Below are 18767 nucleotides of genomic sequence, written 5' to 3' on the forward strand. Positions count from 1 at the left end.
AAGTTTCTTATTTATCTGTTGAGGTCCTTTAACATGGAATTCGAGGATCCATTTGTTCTAGAAATGAAGAGGAAGTCAAGGAAGGTCAGACCTTTTGAGTCTCAAAGGGATAGACTCAGATCACAATGGCAGAGGCTATATGAGACCAAGTACAGGGAGACGGATGACAATCTGTCTAAATAATTGAGGGTCCTGAGGCTATTGGTATTTTTAATTAGGAATCTCTGAATTCTATTAAGTTGAGTGGTATGTTCAGATCAATGCAGGTCAAAAAAAGAGACATTATATTAAAAAATGGGTCTGGAAAGTGATGTGTTTGGTGGAATTATGACTTCTTTGGGCCTCAAAGAGATGCCATTGGAAACAAGATGAGACAGGGAGAAGGATCTCTGGACTACTAGGACACATAATGGTCAAAAATAAAGCACTCTAAACAAGAGTGCCTATGACACTGACTGAAAAAGTGTGTTGTCTACATCATCTGATATTTTATTTATTTAACATTTGTTTACTGGGAAAGTCCGACTGGGAACAAAGCCAATTTTCAGCAGAGGCCCAGGGAGAAACACGTCTTTGTAACATGTGAGGAAACTGGAGTACCCAGAGAAAACCAACACAAATGCAGTCAGGATATGCAGACACCACACAGAAGACATGCCAGCCAAGAATTGAACTGGAGAACCTCTTGCTCTGAGGCAACAACGCTACTGTTGCACCACTGCGCCATCCGAGATATATGATATGTAATGTGAATATTTGATATGATATGTAAATATTTTGTGTGCCAAAGTGTATTAGACTAAAGTTCTTCACATGTAGATTGAGACCCTTTTTCTTGCTCCACTTGTTAACACAGTCTAAATTATAGTGGAAGAATTATGAGTGAGTGCTGGCATGATAGATGATTAGCAGCACGTAATATGCAATCATCCACGAAGGCCAGGACTGTTAGCTTAAAGGTATGAGAAGTAGATGAAAAACAGAAAAAGGCTCAGTGATAGGTTCATAGGTTCATAGGTTCATAGGTTCATACTAGGCTATCTGCCCAAGGGCATTTATAAGCCTAGCCCATAGTTATTTGGCTTTCGCCACCCCTTTAGTTTGAATAAAACTATGCCTATTATTTTGCTGTGCCTCTGTCAAGCAGTGACACTGAAGTAATCCCTGGGGTATATCTGCGATCCCCCATCCATTGGTCAAGATTCCTCTTGAACAAGGCCAGCGAGGTGCTCTGCCTCACATGTACCGGGATTTTGTTCCACAGCATAGGGAGTCTCTGGGTGATGAATCTGTCCCTCCAGCATGTTCTATTAATAACCGTGTTAAGGTTTAAGTCTCCCGCCCTTGTGGTTCTGAGGGATCTAGATTTTTTGAGGTGAAGCATATTCATCAAATCAGGGTTTGACATGGCCTTATATGTCAGGCACAGGTCACCTCTGAGCAAGCGGTATGAGACTGAATAGAGCTGGAGTTCTTTCAGTCGGGCAGCATAAGACATATTTTTGAGACCCTTTATCCTTTTGGTGAGGAACTTTTGGGGCCTTTCCAGCTGCTGCAGGTGTCTGGTCAGATACATTCCGAATGGGACATTGTACTCAATCATAGGTCTAATGAGTGATGAGTACAGGGGGGCGATGACCTCCCTTGATCTAGATGTGAATCCCTTCATGATCAGGTGGGCAATGTAGAAGGTTTTCCTAACTACTTTAGCAACATGAGTGTCAAACGAAGGCTACTGTCAACCTGGGTCCCCAGATCCCTGATGACTTCTTCTGTGCTCAGTGGATTGCCACCTATATGGTAGCTAGGGGTAACCTTGTTTTTCCCAAAGGGTATGACTATGCATTTCTTGGCATTTAACTTTAGGCCATGGCTCTGGCACCAGTTATCCGTTTCTGTGAGGCCCTTCTGAAGGATATCTGTGTCAGATGTGTTTTCGACTATGGCCCAGTTTGCAGTCATCTGCAAACTTTGTCAGCCATAACCCTCCTGTGTTTGCTTGTACTTCAGAAAAGTAGATGCCGAACAAGAGTGGACCCAGGACTGAGCCCTGTGGGACACCACTTGTGACAGGCTTTGAGTCTGACATGGCTCCAGCAACTCTGACCCTGTGGGTTCTGTCACTTAGCCAGTTTGCAACCCATCTTGTGATGTATGGGTTTACATTCAAGCTGATGAGTTTTTGATGATACCTGAGTGGGGTATTGTGTCGAAGGCCTTTGCCAGGTCAAGGTAGGCTGTATGGACTGCCTTTCCCTCATCAATGGCCTTGGTGACTGTCTCGAAAAAGTCAACCAAGTTTAAAAGGCATGATCTGCCTTTGACAAAGCCAAACTGGGTTGGATCCAAAGTCTGCAAGTTCCCTATGTCTTTATTTATGAGTTCCATTATGATCCTCTCCATGGCTTTGCAGATAAGGCTTGTCAAGCTAATGGGACGGTAATTTCCAGGGTCGGTGGAGGCACCGCCCTTGTGAAGTGGGACCACAGTCGCCGTCGCCACTCCTTGGAGTGTATCCTGAGGTGAGGCTAAGATTAAACAGCTGTCCTAACTGCGGGTTTAATTCCTCATTGAGTTCATGGAGCACACAGCCGGGGACACCATCCAGTCCCATGGATGCTGTGCTTTTTGCTTTGGAGAGAGCAGTTCTCACCTGGGCGTTGGAGATGTTTGGGGGCTACAATCCTCTGGTATAGATATCTCTCCTTTTGGGGGGGGGGAGTTTGCACTGAACCTGTCAGCCAGTATGTTGGCAATGTGTGTAGGTTCAGTAATCTTCACATCATTTTGAACTAATTCTGAGCATATCTGGGAGTTTCCTCCTAGGTTTCTAACATAGCTAAAGAAGGCCTTATGATTGTCTTTTGAATCCTTGGCGATTTTTCTCTCAAAATTTGCCTTGGATGATTTTATGAGAGCTCTTAGTTTTTACTTATAATGATCAAAGGTGTCTTACCTTTCAAGGATTTTGCTCTATCTTGTAGTAGCTTCCTCCTTTTGTTGTAGAGCTTGTTTATGGCTGGGGTCCACCAGACTGGACGCTTGCCTTTGGTACAAAGAGTCTTAGTTTTGTTTGGGATTGCCTGATCCATACAGTCCTGTAGGTGCTGGTAGAAGGCATTTGTAAGTGATTCAGCGGTTTGAGTAATGTTTACCACTGGCTCAGGGGCCTTAAAGGAGACCACACTCATTTTTAGAAGTGTGAAGTCGGCTTTTGAGAAGTTTTTCACTGTGGTCTTTTTTGTTTCAGGTGGGGGCGGGATGAGGACCTCCAGTGAGATTAGTTTATGATCTGATCTCACCAGTGAGGGGTATACTTCCGGTGTTGAACATTGTGATCCCATGTTCGTGATGATGAGATCAAGTATGTTTTCTCCTCTTGTGGGGAGGGTGACTAGTTGTTCCATGGCATTTGAGTTTATGAACTCCAGGAACCTTTGGGCTAGAGTGTTTGGGCTTGAGTAGTGTTCCCAGTCTATATTAGGGTAGTTGAAGTCACCTAGTATGATGGTGTTTGGAGATACATTTATCCCCTCCATTGTTTTCAGGAAGGCCATGTGAGGTTCCTGAGTTTGAGAGGGTGGCCTGTAACATGCTACAAATTGCAGAGCAGTCTTGCCTATGGTTAATTGCACCTGGATGGTCTCCGATGCATCGTGCGTTGCCACCAACCTTGAGGTGTGGGTGTCCTTTATGAATATGGACACCCCCCTCCTTTCTTGGTGTTGTCCGGATTTTGGGGCCGGAACGCATGATATGAGGTGAAACCTGCTAGTGCTGGGGTGCTCTCAGGAGCCTTGAACCAGGTTTCTGTCACAGCACAGACATCGATGTTCTCCATACTGAGAAGGGCCTCGAGTGCGTGCATCTTGAGATTGAGACTTCTGGCATTGAGCAGCATTACCCTATGTTTTTTTTACTTTTTTGTGTTCTAGGGTGGTAGGTTTAGAATTTGAGCCTTGCCTAAAAAAGGCACTATGGGGGTGGCAAGAGCCTTTGCCAATATCCGGAAGCCTAGGGGTGACAGGTGCAAGCCATCCCTTGCGAAGCAGCATGGCTTGTCCAGCATGTCATCCCAGACAGACAGACATTGGATCCCCTTTGAATGACACCAGAATTTAAGCCAATTATTAAAGCTGATCATCTTATCACTGTATTGTGGCATCATTCTAGGTGAAGGTAGGATACTGCTCAAGGTCAGGGTCATACCTGCCTGGGCTACATAATCAGAGAGCTCCTCAATGTCTCTTTTCATGTAGTCCAAGGAGGTACGTCTCAGGTCGTTGACACCAGCATGGACAATGACTGAGTCATACTTGTACCTGCTGTTGAGAGACCTGAGTGCTTGTGTTATGTGGTGGATTCTAGCGCCCGACAGGCAGCTTACTGTGACCTTCTCCTTACTCAGTCTGGTGAGCGGGATGTCAGTGTGTCTGACTATGGAGTCACCTATGACAAGTATGTTTGGTGTTGTATTTGGCCTTAAGGGCAGTGACTGCTTTGCACACTGATTTTGTTGTTTATGTGTTGTTTGTGTGGTGTATTGAGTTTGCAGTTGCTTGGGTGTCTGCTTTGGAGGCCTCTGCTGTTTAGGTAAATTTTTACTCAGAGCCTCCAGTATGTCTTAGTGTGTTTATGTGTTTGATTCAGTGGTGTGGTTGAGTTATGTGAGACTGGTATTGTGGTGTGTGTAGTTGCCTTCTCCTCCTGCCTGGTCTTGCCAGTCCTGAGTTGAGAGAGCTCAGCCTCCAGTCTGGCTAAATAGCTGCATCTCTCACAAGTGTTAGTGTTACATGGGAGGAGGAGATGGTTGTCCGTGTACATGAGGCAATTGTAACATTGTCTCAGAATTCCCAGATTCACCAAATGGGCAGGAGAGGACGCCAGCATCTGACCCTTCGACATGCTAGAGAGAATTATGAGTTGGTATGAGACAGAAAAGTAGTGGGCTTAGCAGGGAAGTGGGCACTCCTGGGGGGTTTTGCTAGTGAGAGATTTGTATAATATAGGAGTGCTTGACCTGCAAAGAAAATGCTTATAAGACAAGGGATATGCTTATAAGACAAGTGCTGAGCTTTTTGAGAAGAAAAAGCTATTTGGAACAAGTGCTGCACTTTTTAGTGTAGGTGTAAACTGTTTAGGTTCCTAACAGAGCAGTTCTAAGGGAAAATTTGAAGAACAGACTTTCTGGAGCCAGAAAGAGTTTAACCTTGTTTAACCGGCGCTGCCCGATGCTGCTCTAGTGGCAACTCCACGCTAAATCGCGCTAAAGCACGTTAAAGCGTGCTTGATAGCAGGGTTTGGAAAGAAGCAGGAATAGACCCAAAAGGGAAAATAAAACTACAGTTTCAAGTCAGTAACCACCTCTACGGGGGGCAGGGAAGCTGCTCAATGTTAGTCACTGCCACTGATGAACAGAGAGACCCTCCTTCAGCCCAAGCAAAAATGGCCTCCCAGAAACTTTCAAACAGTTCAGGAACAGCAAGCCTGTAACTGAACTTTTTTAACTCTCAGAAAAGTGGGAAAAAAGCAAGATTTTTTTTTTGTTTCTATGAGGCCCTTTTGGAGGATGCTTGTGTCGGCTGGAGAGTCGATTATAGTGCCCAGTTTGCAGTCATCTGCGAACTTGGTCAGCCACAGTCCTTCCGTGTTGGCCTGTACCTCCGAGAAATAAATACCGAACAGGAGAGGTCCCAGAACTGAGCCTTGTGGGATGCCACTTGTAACTGGTTTGGAGTCTGACATGTCTCCAGCAATTCTAACCATGTGGGTTCTGTCCTTGAGCCAGTTTGCAACCCATCTAGTGACATAGGGGTTTATATTTAAGCTGGTGAGCTTATCTATAATGCCCGAGTGGGGTATTGTATCGAAGGCTTTTGCGAGATCCAGGTAGGCTGTGTGAACCACCTTCCCCTCGTCAATGGCCTTGGTAACTGTTTCAAAGAAATCGACCAGGTTTAAGAGGCAGGATCTGCCCTTAACAAAGCCGAACTGGGTAGGATCCAGTGTCTGTAGGTCCCCAATATCTTTTTTTATGAGGTCTATGATGATCCTTTCCATAGGATGGCCCATGGATGAGGTATTCTTAGTTTTTGAAAGGGCTGAGAGGGCTGAGAGGGCTTGTTTTACAATAATTATGGTGGGGGATTGGGACTAAAGAAACCATGGAAAAGTGTTAACTGTGTTTGTAATAAAACATTTGTTAGCAAGGATATTAATTATTTTCTTATGGTGAAAGTGGACAGTATTATTGTGGACTAGCTCTGAACTTTGCTGGGTGTTAGTACTTAACTTCCTGACAGCTGAACTCTCAACTATTTATGTTTTGGAGGAATGTTCCTATTTTCTGTCCTGATTTACCCCTGCACATGATGTCCCTAGTTTGTGGGCCCTGTGATTTTTTGAAGATGTCTAGTAGACAGACAACCACTCTACTTGCCCAACATAACAATATTTTTAATAAAAGAGACATGCATCTTAGATTTCCCTCTTACTGAAGCAAAATTAAATGACCTTGTATGGCAGACTGTTGCAACACAGTTCATTAAAGATTTCACAGTGTTTCATTGATAATTTGCTTATATTTTTCCATCATTTTTTTCTCTCTCTTCTAGAAGTGGGATGAGTTACTTACTATTTTGTTTTCAAATTTTATACTAATTAGATGTCCAGCATTTTAGCATGATGATCGTACTTTTCTAGTATTTTCTGTGTCTGCAGTTTGAGAGGCATATGACCTTGTTAAAGAAATATTTGTAGATATTTTCACTTAAAATGGCTATATTAAGATCATATTCAGCTTTGAGTTTTATAATGGGACCCTTAAACTCTTTGCTAGTTTTCTTAACTGTGATCATAGGGTAAGTGGAATAAAACCTCTTATGAACATTAAGACATTTCCTTCTCTTGTTATATTGTTAATTTGTATGGGTATTCTGTCAAAGGGATTTTTTTACATTTCTTACTATATTTAATATTGATAGAGATTGTCTTATCAAAACAGTTTATAGTGGGTGCAGAAGTCATAGGCTGAGGAGGTGGCTTTAGCAATGAGGTCTTTTGGAAAAAAATGATACCCACATTTTTTTAGGTAATCTGGTAAGTGAAGAAAGTTTACTTTTGAGAAGTCTGTAAACACTCAGGTACTTGCAGGTTAATTAGCACCACTTTTAATGGAAAATGTCACCGGTCTGTGGTCTGATATAACGTGGAAAGATGTTGCATGTGAAGTTGTATAAGAACGGGGAATATTTATGGGGGCAAGGGTCCCTAGCAAGATGGTTAATTGTTTGTTCAAGGGACTTAACAATTAAAATATCAAGGGAGCACTGGGTATCCTGAGTATTGATGGTGCAGGTCAGCCACTGTATTGATGGATATTTGAAGTTCCCTAATATAATAGTGCTGGAATTAGTAGAGATTTCTGCTAAGTCATTAAGATAGCCCTTGTGGTCAGTAATAGACATCACTATAGTAGTCATCTCGGCCAGTCTGTGTTAATGTCCTGTGAAGCAGTCTGGCAGTGTATACTCAAATGCAGATGATACATTTCGTAAGTGCACTTACTTTTGAAGAGTCCTTTGTTTTTCGTTTATGTTATATTTTGTTATACAATAACTACACATAATCTCTTATTAAGGCAAAGAACTTTAAGGTTGATTCATCTGTCACCTGTGTCATTTTAATTTAATCAGACATACTTCAGCTTATGGTCCAGTACAAAAATGAGAGAAAGGCATATAGATTCATAGAATAGTACTAGGCTAATTGCTCTTCTGGGATATTTTAAGCCTAGCCTGTTACCCTAAGTGAGACTTAAACCCCACAACCTGTGTCCATAAGGTAAATACCTTATCCATTATGCCAATCACCCACTGTTATATTTAAAATATATACCTTTATCTATACTCAGTTTGAAAAGGTGGATGAATATAAAAATGAATTACTGTGTTACAAACACAATGTTCACTTTTCATAAGGCATGTATTTTGTTTTACATTCCTTACACATAGCTCAGTTTCCTCCAGCCTTGCATTCATGCTGATGCATGCTACCTCTGGTCAGAAATTATTTCTCTAAATTTAACATTTAATCACTCATTTATTATAACATAATGCTTTGTGTAATACATGTTATGAATAAATGTAAATTAATCTGGCATGCTGGATTGTAGAATAACATCCAGCTGCAGTACATATAATGCATCTGTCACTGCTGACATTATTTTTTTGCAGTGAGCTGCCCTTGAAGGCCATTTTAAGCTTAGCTAATTTTCCTTCAAAGGTAAGAATCAAACTCTGCACCTTGTGTTGGAGAGGTAAGCACCTTACCCATTGTGCCAACAACATACTGCAGCTTACTTCACAAAAAAAAAAAAATGACAGCACTAGAAGAAACATTTGCTATGTGTATACATCTGTTTAGCGCAGTGGTGGTGCTGCGGTAGCATTGTCACCTCACAATAACACGTTGCCCTGTTTGATTCTCAGCTAGAGCGTCTTCTGTGTGGAGACATGCATGAATGGGCATACCTTCGTTGAAGGTTGTGCATCAGGGCTGACAACTCAGCACATAAAAATCTACTGCCAGTCATTAGCGGACTGGTGTTCCGCAGAGACAACCCCCAACCGGCGGACTGGTGTTCCGCAGTGACAACCCCCAACCGGGAAAAGCCGAAAGACACAACAACATACATCTATGTTTAGCAAGACAGACTATGGTACTGTTAAGTAAATTAAGTTTATTTTCTGTTTAACTTGACAGAGGAACTGCACTGGAACATGAAATTGTCTAAATAATGTCTATTTCTAATAAGTGAATATGTCTATAGTTCCATATACTATAAAGTGCTAATTCTATACAAAAAAAATTACACTGTTCCTTTAGATTTACTTCATAAAAAAATCTTATATCTACTGCCCAAAAAGTATCTGCACTGATCAAGAAAACAGCTTCTGTTTAGAATATTAATACCTTATTTTATAGGTTTATAGCTTAAAAATCAAGACAATTGTTTTAATGCATTGCAAATCAAGGTACTCACATGATATGAGGCATTACAGAAATGATGTAACATTTTTGATTTATGCAGTTTGTATAGAGATGGAACATCTCCAGGGAGCCTGTTAATCCACACGCCGTGCTAATAAGTTATTGACTTTTTCAAGCTTACCAATGGTCACTTGTGACTTCCAGTAATCATCTTCTACTGAATGCTCAAGGACACCAGCTGTGCCTTTCAGGGAAGCCTATTTGTGGACCTGCCTGATAATACAGAATATTAGCCATGTCAGCTTTGCAAGTTGCAATTCAACTCTGCATTCACAAGATGCTAAGCAAATGTTATACTGACTACCAAAGTAGAATTATCAATCTATGTAAATGTCAAATTCAGGAATATCAGCCATAGGAGTTCAGGCCTCATTATTCCAAGATAGATAAAATAAACCAAAAGGTGACCTAATATCAATGAGGATTTAGCATAGATATCCAAAAGGGATTCTTGCTGCTTTTCAATGTATTTTTCTTATTTCTTGCTTTCTGTGTATTCCATATGATCCAGCTAAACAGAGATAAACAGAAATACACACACAGACTTGTGTACATTCCTGTACAGAAATGTATACACGATTGTGCAGGGAAAGTTGTTCTTCTTTCAGCTTTTCCCGGTTAGGGGTCGCCACAGCAAAACTCCAGTTGGCTAATGATTGGCAGAAGATTTTTACAGTGTCAAGGTGCCAGTCTGACGCCCAACCTCCAACGGAGGCACATCCACTCACACATGTCTTTCAAATGCCACTCGACTGCAGGGAGGACATACAAACTCCACTAAAAAGGCGCTCTAGCTGAGAATCGAATGTGAGAACCTCTTGTTGTGAGGTAACAACATTACCGCTACACCACCACGGCTTTTAATTAGTAAAAAACATGTACACAGATCAATAGGCAGCAGTCCACTGATATTTCTAAAGAAATGGATATTTGTGGAGGTTAGCCTTATCCTGTCAGTAGTGACAATTCTCACATACCGGCATCACATTGCTCTACAAAATTACCTTGAGAACACGGATCATTATTCCATTACAGGGATCACGCCTCTACTGATCAATGGTCTCATAGAAAAAAAAACATTTACCCCATTCAATGATTAGGCTACTGCACATCATTATAATTCTTTTAAAAGGCAGGAAATGCACACCAGGTTTATCCATCTGATTTTCTAAGAATTTTGTCTAACAAGGATGAAACCCTCTTCTGAGTACCCTGTAAATACAGAAGTACATTCAAGTATGTGGGATTATTACTCTACAAACTGGATTGATCAGTTGCTTCTAGTTATTTGCAGTGGAAATTCCTACCAAATAGAATGTCAGCTCAATGAAGAAAAATATCTGATGTCCCAGATAGTCAGATAAGGCATGCAGGATGTGTGCCAGATTGTTGTTGGTCATTTGACACTTCAAAGACCAAATGATTGGGATGTGTAGAGGTAATTGTTCATTTTTGTAAAGGTAATCATCCATTTTCTTGTGTACTGGCTTGACAAAAAATGACTTAAGAGAATTTTTCAGCCACAGTATATACTGTTAGTCATACAATAGCAGGATAAAGATGTTATAAAACAAGTTGTGGTTGTGGTATGCAAAACACTTCTCAAACTTTAATGCAAAAGTTAAAAGCTCTGGAGTATTCAGCAGTCAGCAAATAGAAAAGCAATTATATAACTTCAAGTAAAGGGAATAACATTTCTCATTGTTGTCATTTTAGAAGTTAATGAAGACAATTATATTAACCAGCATGTTTCTATGTTCTATTAGCAAGCATTTCAGAATACTTCATGCTTGCCAAACACTTGGGAAGGAATTACATTGTATGGGGCAATCTGTGTAAATGCATGGCAGCCATTATATTTATTGCTTAGGTGATGAGCATACAGTTCAAGTGAGAGTGAAGGAATTTAGCCAAGAGAATGACAGTGTGTGTGTGCATATGTGCGTGTGTGCGTGTGTGCGTGTGTGTGTGTGTGTGTGTGTGTGTGTGTGTGTGTGTGTGTGTGTGTGTGTGTGTGTGTGTGTGTGTGTGTGTGTGTGTGTGTGTGTGTGTGTGTGTGTGTGAGAGAGAGACAGAGAATGTGTGAGCATGTATGTGCTGGGAATATGAAGCAGTATTTGCTAAAACAACAAATGAGTGAGGGAACTCAACAAGATTCATTTTATATGGACAAGTATAAACCATTTTTTATTTCTAGTGATTTATAATGGTGTTTATTTTTTTAAACAATTATCAAAACAGAAGAAAAAAACAAATACTATTTTAAACAGCTAGCTCTAAGCAACAAGTTGTAATCAGGCCAACACATGGTTTTACCCTTCTTTGGGAATTTCTATGGTGGAAGACTGAGGATTTTGCTATCATGGAGGACTCATTCCAAAACAATCAGATCTGCTTGGAATTTTGGTGGACTGGGTCAGAGTGCTACATGAAATAGAGGAACTATCAGAGGCACTTTCAGTGCAATGGAATAAAAAGGCCACTGATGCCCTGGAAAGATAGCTTGTTATATATGTACAGCTTATGTTTGTTTAATGTTGTGTCTTTCGGCTTTTCCCGGTTAGGGGTCGCCGCAGCGGAACTCCAGTCCACTAATGATTGGCAGTAGATTTTTATGTGCTGAGTTGCCAGCTCTGACGCACAACCTTCAACGAAGGTATGCCCATTCACGCATGTCTCCAGACAGAAGACGCTATAATGAGAATCGAACGGAACAACGTCTTACTGCCAGGCGACAGCACTACCGCAGCACCACCACCTTTTAATATCAGTGGCAGTATCAGTTTTAGTACCATTAATAGTACAAGTTATAGTACCAGTTATAGCACCACTTATAGCTATTAACAGTTATAGTACCTGTGGTAGTAGCAGTTATAGTTCCAATTATACCACTAGTTGTAGTACTAGTTGTAGTACCAGTTGTAGTACCAGTTATAGTACCAGAGGTAGTACCAGTTATAGCACTAGTTGTAGTACTAGTTGTAGTACCAGTTGTAGCACTATAGTGCCGACTATAGTACCATTTGTAATACCAGTTATAGCACCAGTTGTATTACCAGTTATAGTACCAGCTGTAGCACCAGTTATAGCACTAGTTGTAGAACTAGTTGCAGTACCAGTCATAGTACTAGATATAGTGCCGACTATAGTACCATTTGTAGTACCAGTTATAGTCTACTACTCTGTCATGCTGGCTGGTGTGCATAACATGTGGTCAAATACATGCACTTGAACAGGACAGATTTCCATAAACTTCAGTGCCATCTATTTGACAGGTAAAGACAGACCAGTTTAATGTTGTAACTAAAGCTTCATCTTCAACAGCAAAGTTAGTTTTCTCTAGATACTTGTTATAAAACACCATTCACAATGCTAAAAATGATATAATGTGTATCATAGCATAAGCTGTGATGACACCAATCAGCCTAGCAGTTTTATAGATTCATGGCTGGCTTTTAAGTTTAACTGTGGATTAAGTGCAATAGATAGATAGATAGATAGATAGATAGATAGATAGATAGATAGATAGATAGATAGATAGAGTGATAAATAAAACAAGAAATAGTGCCTACTTCTGGAACAAAAATTATGCAGTCTGCCAAAGAGCCTAGTTCTGAAATTTCTCTTGTCTAACGTTTATTGTTAAAGAGGAAGAAGATACAAAATGTAAATCCATGAGGACCAAACATTGCTTTGCAAGTCTGTCTCAGTCATTCTCTGCCACTGAGGTCTGTTTGTACTGCCAGATAGTTATTCTACAAATGGCCTGGGTTTCATTTAAGCATGTCAGTTTCAAATTCTATTCAGCTTAGAGGCTAAAAACAGTGAAAATAGCCTCTCGGCATTCCTGCTTTCTTCAGTCTTCTTCAGTCTTTGTCTCTTCTACAGTCAATTACTTAAAATGTCTCCAGTGACAGGTAACAGACTCCAAAGATGTTTACCAGATAAATGGATACCTGGATATAGTTTCTGAAGGTGTAGTAACTAACTCTTACTTATTTATGTATTTTATGTTTGTCATGCAGCACCTATTGAGAGAATCTACCTAACAAGGTGTTGACCTTACAGACAATGATTTATAAAACATATAAACTGTCACATACTGCATGAAGAAACAAAAAAGTAAAAAAAAAAGCTGTAGTGAATGAACATTTATGTATTTATTTTTATTAACATTTGGGAAAATCCGACTGGGTCAGTAGTACAAGCTCAGGAAAAAAAAAAAAACTGCAGATACAGCAAATCCAATATATGAGATTATGAGCAGGTTGCTGAATATCACCTGCTTATTATGTGTTAGATACACGGATGCAAAGAAGTTCACCTTCGGAATGAATCTCAAGAGGTGAATCTTTGCATCCATGTCAAGAACACATAATAAAGGTTTATGATCGAAGAGCTGGTCATAGTTCTTTTAAGTGACTAGAGCTTTATATGCCCAACGTACTGCTATTTGTAGACAATAAAAATGAGTGTTTTGCTGTCTTTTAAAACTGTGAAGCACTTAGCAAGCATAGTTAGAAAGACAGTGTAATAAATGTCTCTTGCCATACCTCTCAACTGTCTAGATTTTCATAGAGTGATCAGATTTTTGCCTTATATATTTGTTCTGTTCCCTGTAAAACTGTGGTTTGCTAACATATAACCGAGAACTGAACATACCAGGTAATGACATACATGTGGGTTTAATCTGTGTATCCTTCAGAACATGCAGGCTATGACAAAGGTCATTATTCTGTCAACATTCTATGTTTGTAAGTCAGGGGCACATTACTGGTACAGACAACAGACAGAACAGATCCCTTTTAATTCTGCTGCTGCTGTTTGCTGGTCAGTACTGGCAGATTTGACAGCTTAGCATGAGACCCGACCTTAACAAGTTAAGTAGGAGATACTTAACATTTGTTAAGATCAGGTATCGTGCTATAGTAGCAGGTAAATGATTTATCTTTTTCCAGATATCAGTGTGTAATCACTCCACTCCATGCATAATAGCATAACATTTCTAGATTCCAGTCACAGCTAAATTCTGTAATCTAGGACAATACAAATTTCATGAGTTATATGAATATAAGTCAAATAGAAAAACAGATGAAATAAAGACAAACAATAAGCATTTAAAATAACCAATTATAAACCTAGTAATTTTGTTCAGAGGTAGGAGCTGCAACAAATATTCAGTATAAGCTTAAATAAGAACAGGTGAGAAGAATATACATCAGAAAGTTACGTATATAAGCATATTAGATTCTTAATGAGCACAGCAAATGTTTGTGTATAAGGAATAGAAAATTGATGAGAGGGAATAATATAGTGGTGAGGGAGAGAGCTCATTCAGAAATGGAACAGAACAGAGCAAAGACTAAGATAAGAATTCTTTTACTGTGGATTTGAATGAGTGAAAAGGGCATTAAATCTAATGGATAGGAGTAAACAGTTCCAACTTTTGACTGAAGAGTACAATATAGTCTGAGTCTAGGGGCCTTGTTTCATTTCTGGGCAGTGAAGAGTTGTTTGTCATATGAGTAGAAAGATCTGTTAAGGTAATTTCTGTTGAGAATAGCACTGACAGCAGGACAACTGATGGTTTATAAATAATATTATGTCTACTAAGTAGTTGTAAGCAAGTTAGGAGATAGGGAAGCTTAAGCCAATTTAGAGTCTTGCGTGCAAGGAAGTGATGGGTATAGTGGATTAAATTACTTCAAATGTTGCAACTTTGCTATACTTCACCGAGTTTAGCTTTTAGAAAGGTTTGTAAGTTGTTAAGGATTGGAGCTCCATATATGAGTGAGGTTAGAAGGTAAGTGGTAATAAAGGTGGCTTGTTTTCAGCAAGTGGTTGTGCCTTTCGAGCATTCCTAGTATTTTGCTGTTGTTCCTTTGAACATGAAGGTTGAATTTGAGATTGTCACCATTTGTCATTATTAATTATTTTGTGTGGGAGACTACTTCTCTTTCAGTATTGTTATGTGAAAATATTTTGCATTTGGTTTTCCCTTGAGTTTGAGATTTTGGAGTTAACAGAAGTTTGGATTTCTTGGAGTTGAGTACAAGTTGAGTATTAACCAAGACACTCTGGAAGTAAAGGCTTTGTCATAGGTTCATAGGTGTGTACCAGGCTAATGGCCCTGGAGCCTTAACAAGCCTAGCCAATAGAAATACCCTGGCATGTTGCTGCTCGACGTTAGTTCCCAGTGCCTCTATCAAGTAGAGCCACTGCAGCGATCCCTGGGACGAACTTTCTATTTCCCATCCACACATCAAGATTTCTCTTTAAGAGCGCCAGTGAGGTGCTCTGCTTGACATGTATGTGGAGTCTATTCCAGAGCATGGGCAGTCTTCGGCTTATGAACCTGTCCCTCCAGCATGTTCTGTTGATTGTGGTAGTGAGGTTGAGGTATGTGGAGCATGTCGTGTGGAGGGATTGGGATTTCTTTAGATGTAGCATTTCTAATAGAGCTAGGTTACACATGGCTCTGTAAGTCAAGCAGAGATTGCCTCTTAGTAGATGATATGAGACAGAGAATAGCTGGAGTTTGTTGAGTCTGTCCATGTACGGCATGTGTTTAAGGCCTAGAATCCTCTTCATGAGGTACTTTTGTGGCCTTTCCAGCTGTTGCATGTGTCTAGTGAGATACATGTCAAATGGGGCATTATGCTCAATGATTGGCCTAATGAGGGAAGAGTAAAGAGAGATGATGACCTCTTCTTTCCTGGATGCAAAACCCTTGGTAATGAGATGTGCCACATAGAAGGACTTTCTGACCACAGTAGCAATGTGGTGATCAAAGGAGAGGTTGCTGTCAACCTGTGTCCCCAGATCTCTTATAACGCCTTCAGTGTTCAGTGGGCTACCATCAATATAGTAATTAGTTGGAATTGAGTTTTTCCCAAAGAAGATGATGACTCATTTTTTGGCATTAAGCTTAAGGTCATGGTTTCGACACCAGTTATTGGCCTCAGTGAGGCCTTTCTGTAGGATGTCTACATCACTTGGGGAGTTAATAATGGCTCCCAGCTTGCAGTCATCTGCAAACCTGGTCAGCCAGAGTCCCTCCATGTTCGTCTGGACTTCTGAGAAGTAGATGCCAAACAGGAGATGACCCAGGACCGATCCCTGTGGGACTCCACTCGTGCTTGGTCAGCAGTCTGACATGGAGTCCGCTACTTTCACTTTGTGAGTTCTATCTGTGAGCCAATTTGCAACTCACCTAGTGATATAGGGGTTGATGCCAAAATTGGTGAGTTTATCAATAAGTCCTGAGTGGGGAATGGTATCAAAGGCCATGGCCAGATTGAGGTAGGCTGTATGAACTGTCTTGCCCTCATCCACAGCTCTGGTGACTGAGTCAAAGAAGTCAATCAGGTTGAGCAGGCATGATCTACCTTTCACAAAACCAAACTGCATGGGATCCAGAGTTTGGAGATTCCCTATATCCTTTTTAATTAGGTCCATGATGATGTGCTCAATAGCCTTACATATCAGACTAGTCAGGCTAATGGGGTGATAATTCCCAGGGTCTGTAGTCACTCCCACTTTATGCAGAAGGATGACTGTAGCAGTATGCCATTCGGTAGGGACAAAGCCTGAGGTGAGGCTGTGATTGAACAGGGCACACAGATGTGGTGCCAGTCCACTTTGTAGTTCATGTAGAACACATTCAGGGATATTGTCAGGTCCCATGGAAGCTGTATTCTTGGCCTTGGACAATACAGCTTTAACACATGCTGCAGTAATGCTGGGTTCCTGGCATTCCTCCGGTACTGTGATTGGTCCTTTGGGGGGAGAATGGGGTAAAGTTGGCAATGAATCTGTCGGCCAGTATGTTGGCAATATCTGTTGGCTCAGTATATGAGGTACCATTGTGCAGTAACTCAGAGCAAACCTGGGTATTGCCATGGAGATTCTTGATATAACTATACAAGGCTTTGTGGTTGTTTTTAGTGTCTGCCGCAACTCTGCTTTCATAGCTGGCTTTAGAGGTTTTGATGAGGGATCTCAACTGTTTGTTGAGGCTAATAAGGGAGTTTTTCCAGTCTTGAGACTTCACCTTTTTCTGCAACAGGTTCTTCCTTCTGTTGTCGAGTTTATTAATAGCAGGGGACCACCAGACTTGCTTCCTTTTTTTAGAGGAGACCGTCTTGGTTCTGTTGGGTATGGCTAGTTCCATGCATTTATGTACGTGTTCGTACAGTGCATTGGTGTATGATTCAGCAGTGATGCATCTATTTTCCATTGACATGGGTGCCATGACGTTAGTCACCTCTGTTTTTAGGATCCCAAAGTCAGCTTTAGAGAAGTTTTTATTGGGAGTTACCTTTGCGGGGGGTGTGGGTGAGTTGTGGATTTGCATGGTGATTAGTTTGTGGTCGGAATTAAACAGGGAGGAATTGACTATTGGTGTAGAGCAACGGTTGCCCATGTTAGTAATAATCTTGTGTAGTTAGTTGAAGCTATAACAGATTATTGGAGGAGCACACAAGTGCAGGGTTATCTCCATATTGAACAAGAGAGGCTTGACAAGAGGACGTGTGAAGATTATTGATGAAGGTATTAAAATATAGAGGACAAAGAATCGAGCCTTGTGGACACCCATGGTATTTGGTAGATCTGATGAGAATGAGTCATGATATTTCACAGACTGATGTCTATTAGATAGATAGAAGTTGAACCAGTTGAATGTTGTGGGTGATAAGCCAATATTGGCTAGTTGTTGCAACAGTTTGAGTGAGAGACCAAATTGAAAGCCTTAGACAGACCAAGGAATAAAGATGATGCAAATCTGCTTGAATCTCTAGTTTTATTTTCGGCATCCATGTAGGACAGCAGTGCAGAAAGTGTGTTATGGGTCAGTCAAAAACCAAGTTGAGTAGGGAGGTTATGAGTATATTTTAAGTGAGCTGATGGAGAGGCTGTTTTTGGATTAATTTTTTTATTACTTTTAAGAGAGGGGATAGTATTGCAATGAGTCAGAGGTTAGATACATCAGTTGAATTACCTCCTTTATGGAGGGGGATAGTATGAGACTTTTTCCATAGGGAGAGAACATAAACTTTAAGTATAGCCCTTTTGGTTAAGATACTTACTTGGTATGCCATGGCCTCAGTGGTAAGATTAAGGCATTTTGGAAGGAGGTTGTCAGCAAAGGTAGAATAGGGTTTGAGTTTAAGTAACAGCTCCTTTATAGTGACGGAGGAAAGATGTTAAGGTAAAAGAAAGAAGATTTGAAATGATGGTTTGTTGGTTTCTAGGTTAGACAGAAGTTGTTGAACTAAAGGATGGTGGATTTTTAGTGGCAGTTTGTTTGTTGTCAGCTTATACAGAGGTAGAGATGAGCCTACTGGGGTTGTAAGAGTGAAAGAGAGTCAGCCTGTGAGATTATGGGAGATGTGAGGAAAGTAAGATAAGAACTGGATCCTGTAAGTGGTGGTGAGTGTTTGATCAGGGGAAACAATACTTTCAATAACATAAGTGTTGAATATTATTGCACTTTGTAGGAAGAGCTATTTGGAAAAGGGCTAGGTTCTTTTTTTTGATCCAGGATTTAGTAGAGATTTGACTGAGGACCAGAATTTTGGAGGGTTATGATTATGGTTGATTTGAAGGAGTGAGAAAAAAAAATGAAGGTATCAGACAGAGTTCTATTGAAAAAGCTTTAGAAACATCTTAATATGGACAACTATTTTTATTTAAATGAAGCAATGAACTCACAA

The sequence above is a fragment of the Protopterus annectens genome, chromosome 1.part2 (assembly GCF_019279795.1).
Source record: "Protopterus annectens isolate FY-2018-M chromosome 1.part2, PAN1.0, whole genome shotgun sequence".
NCBI classification, from domain to species: domain Eukaryota; kingdom Metazoa; phylum Chordata; order Ceratodontiformes; family Protopteridae; genus Protopterus; species Protopterus annectens.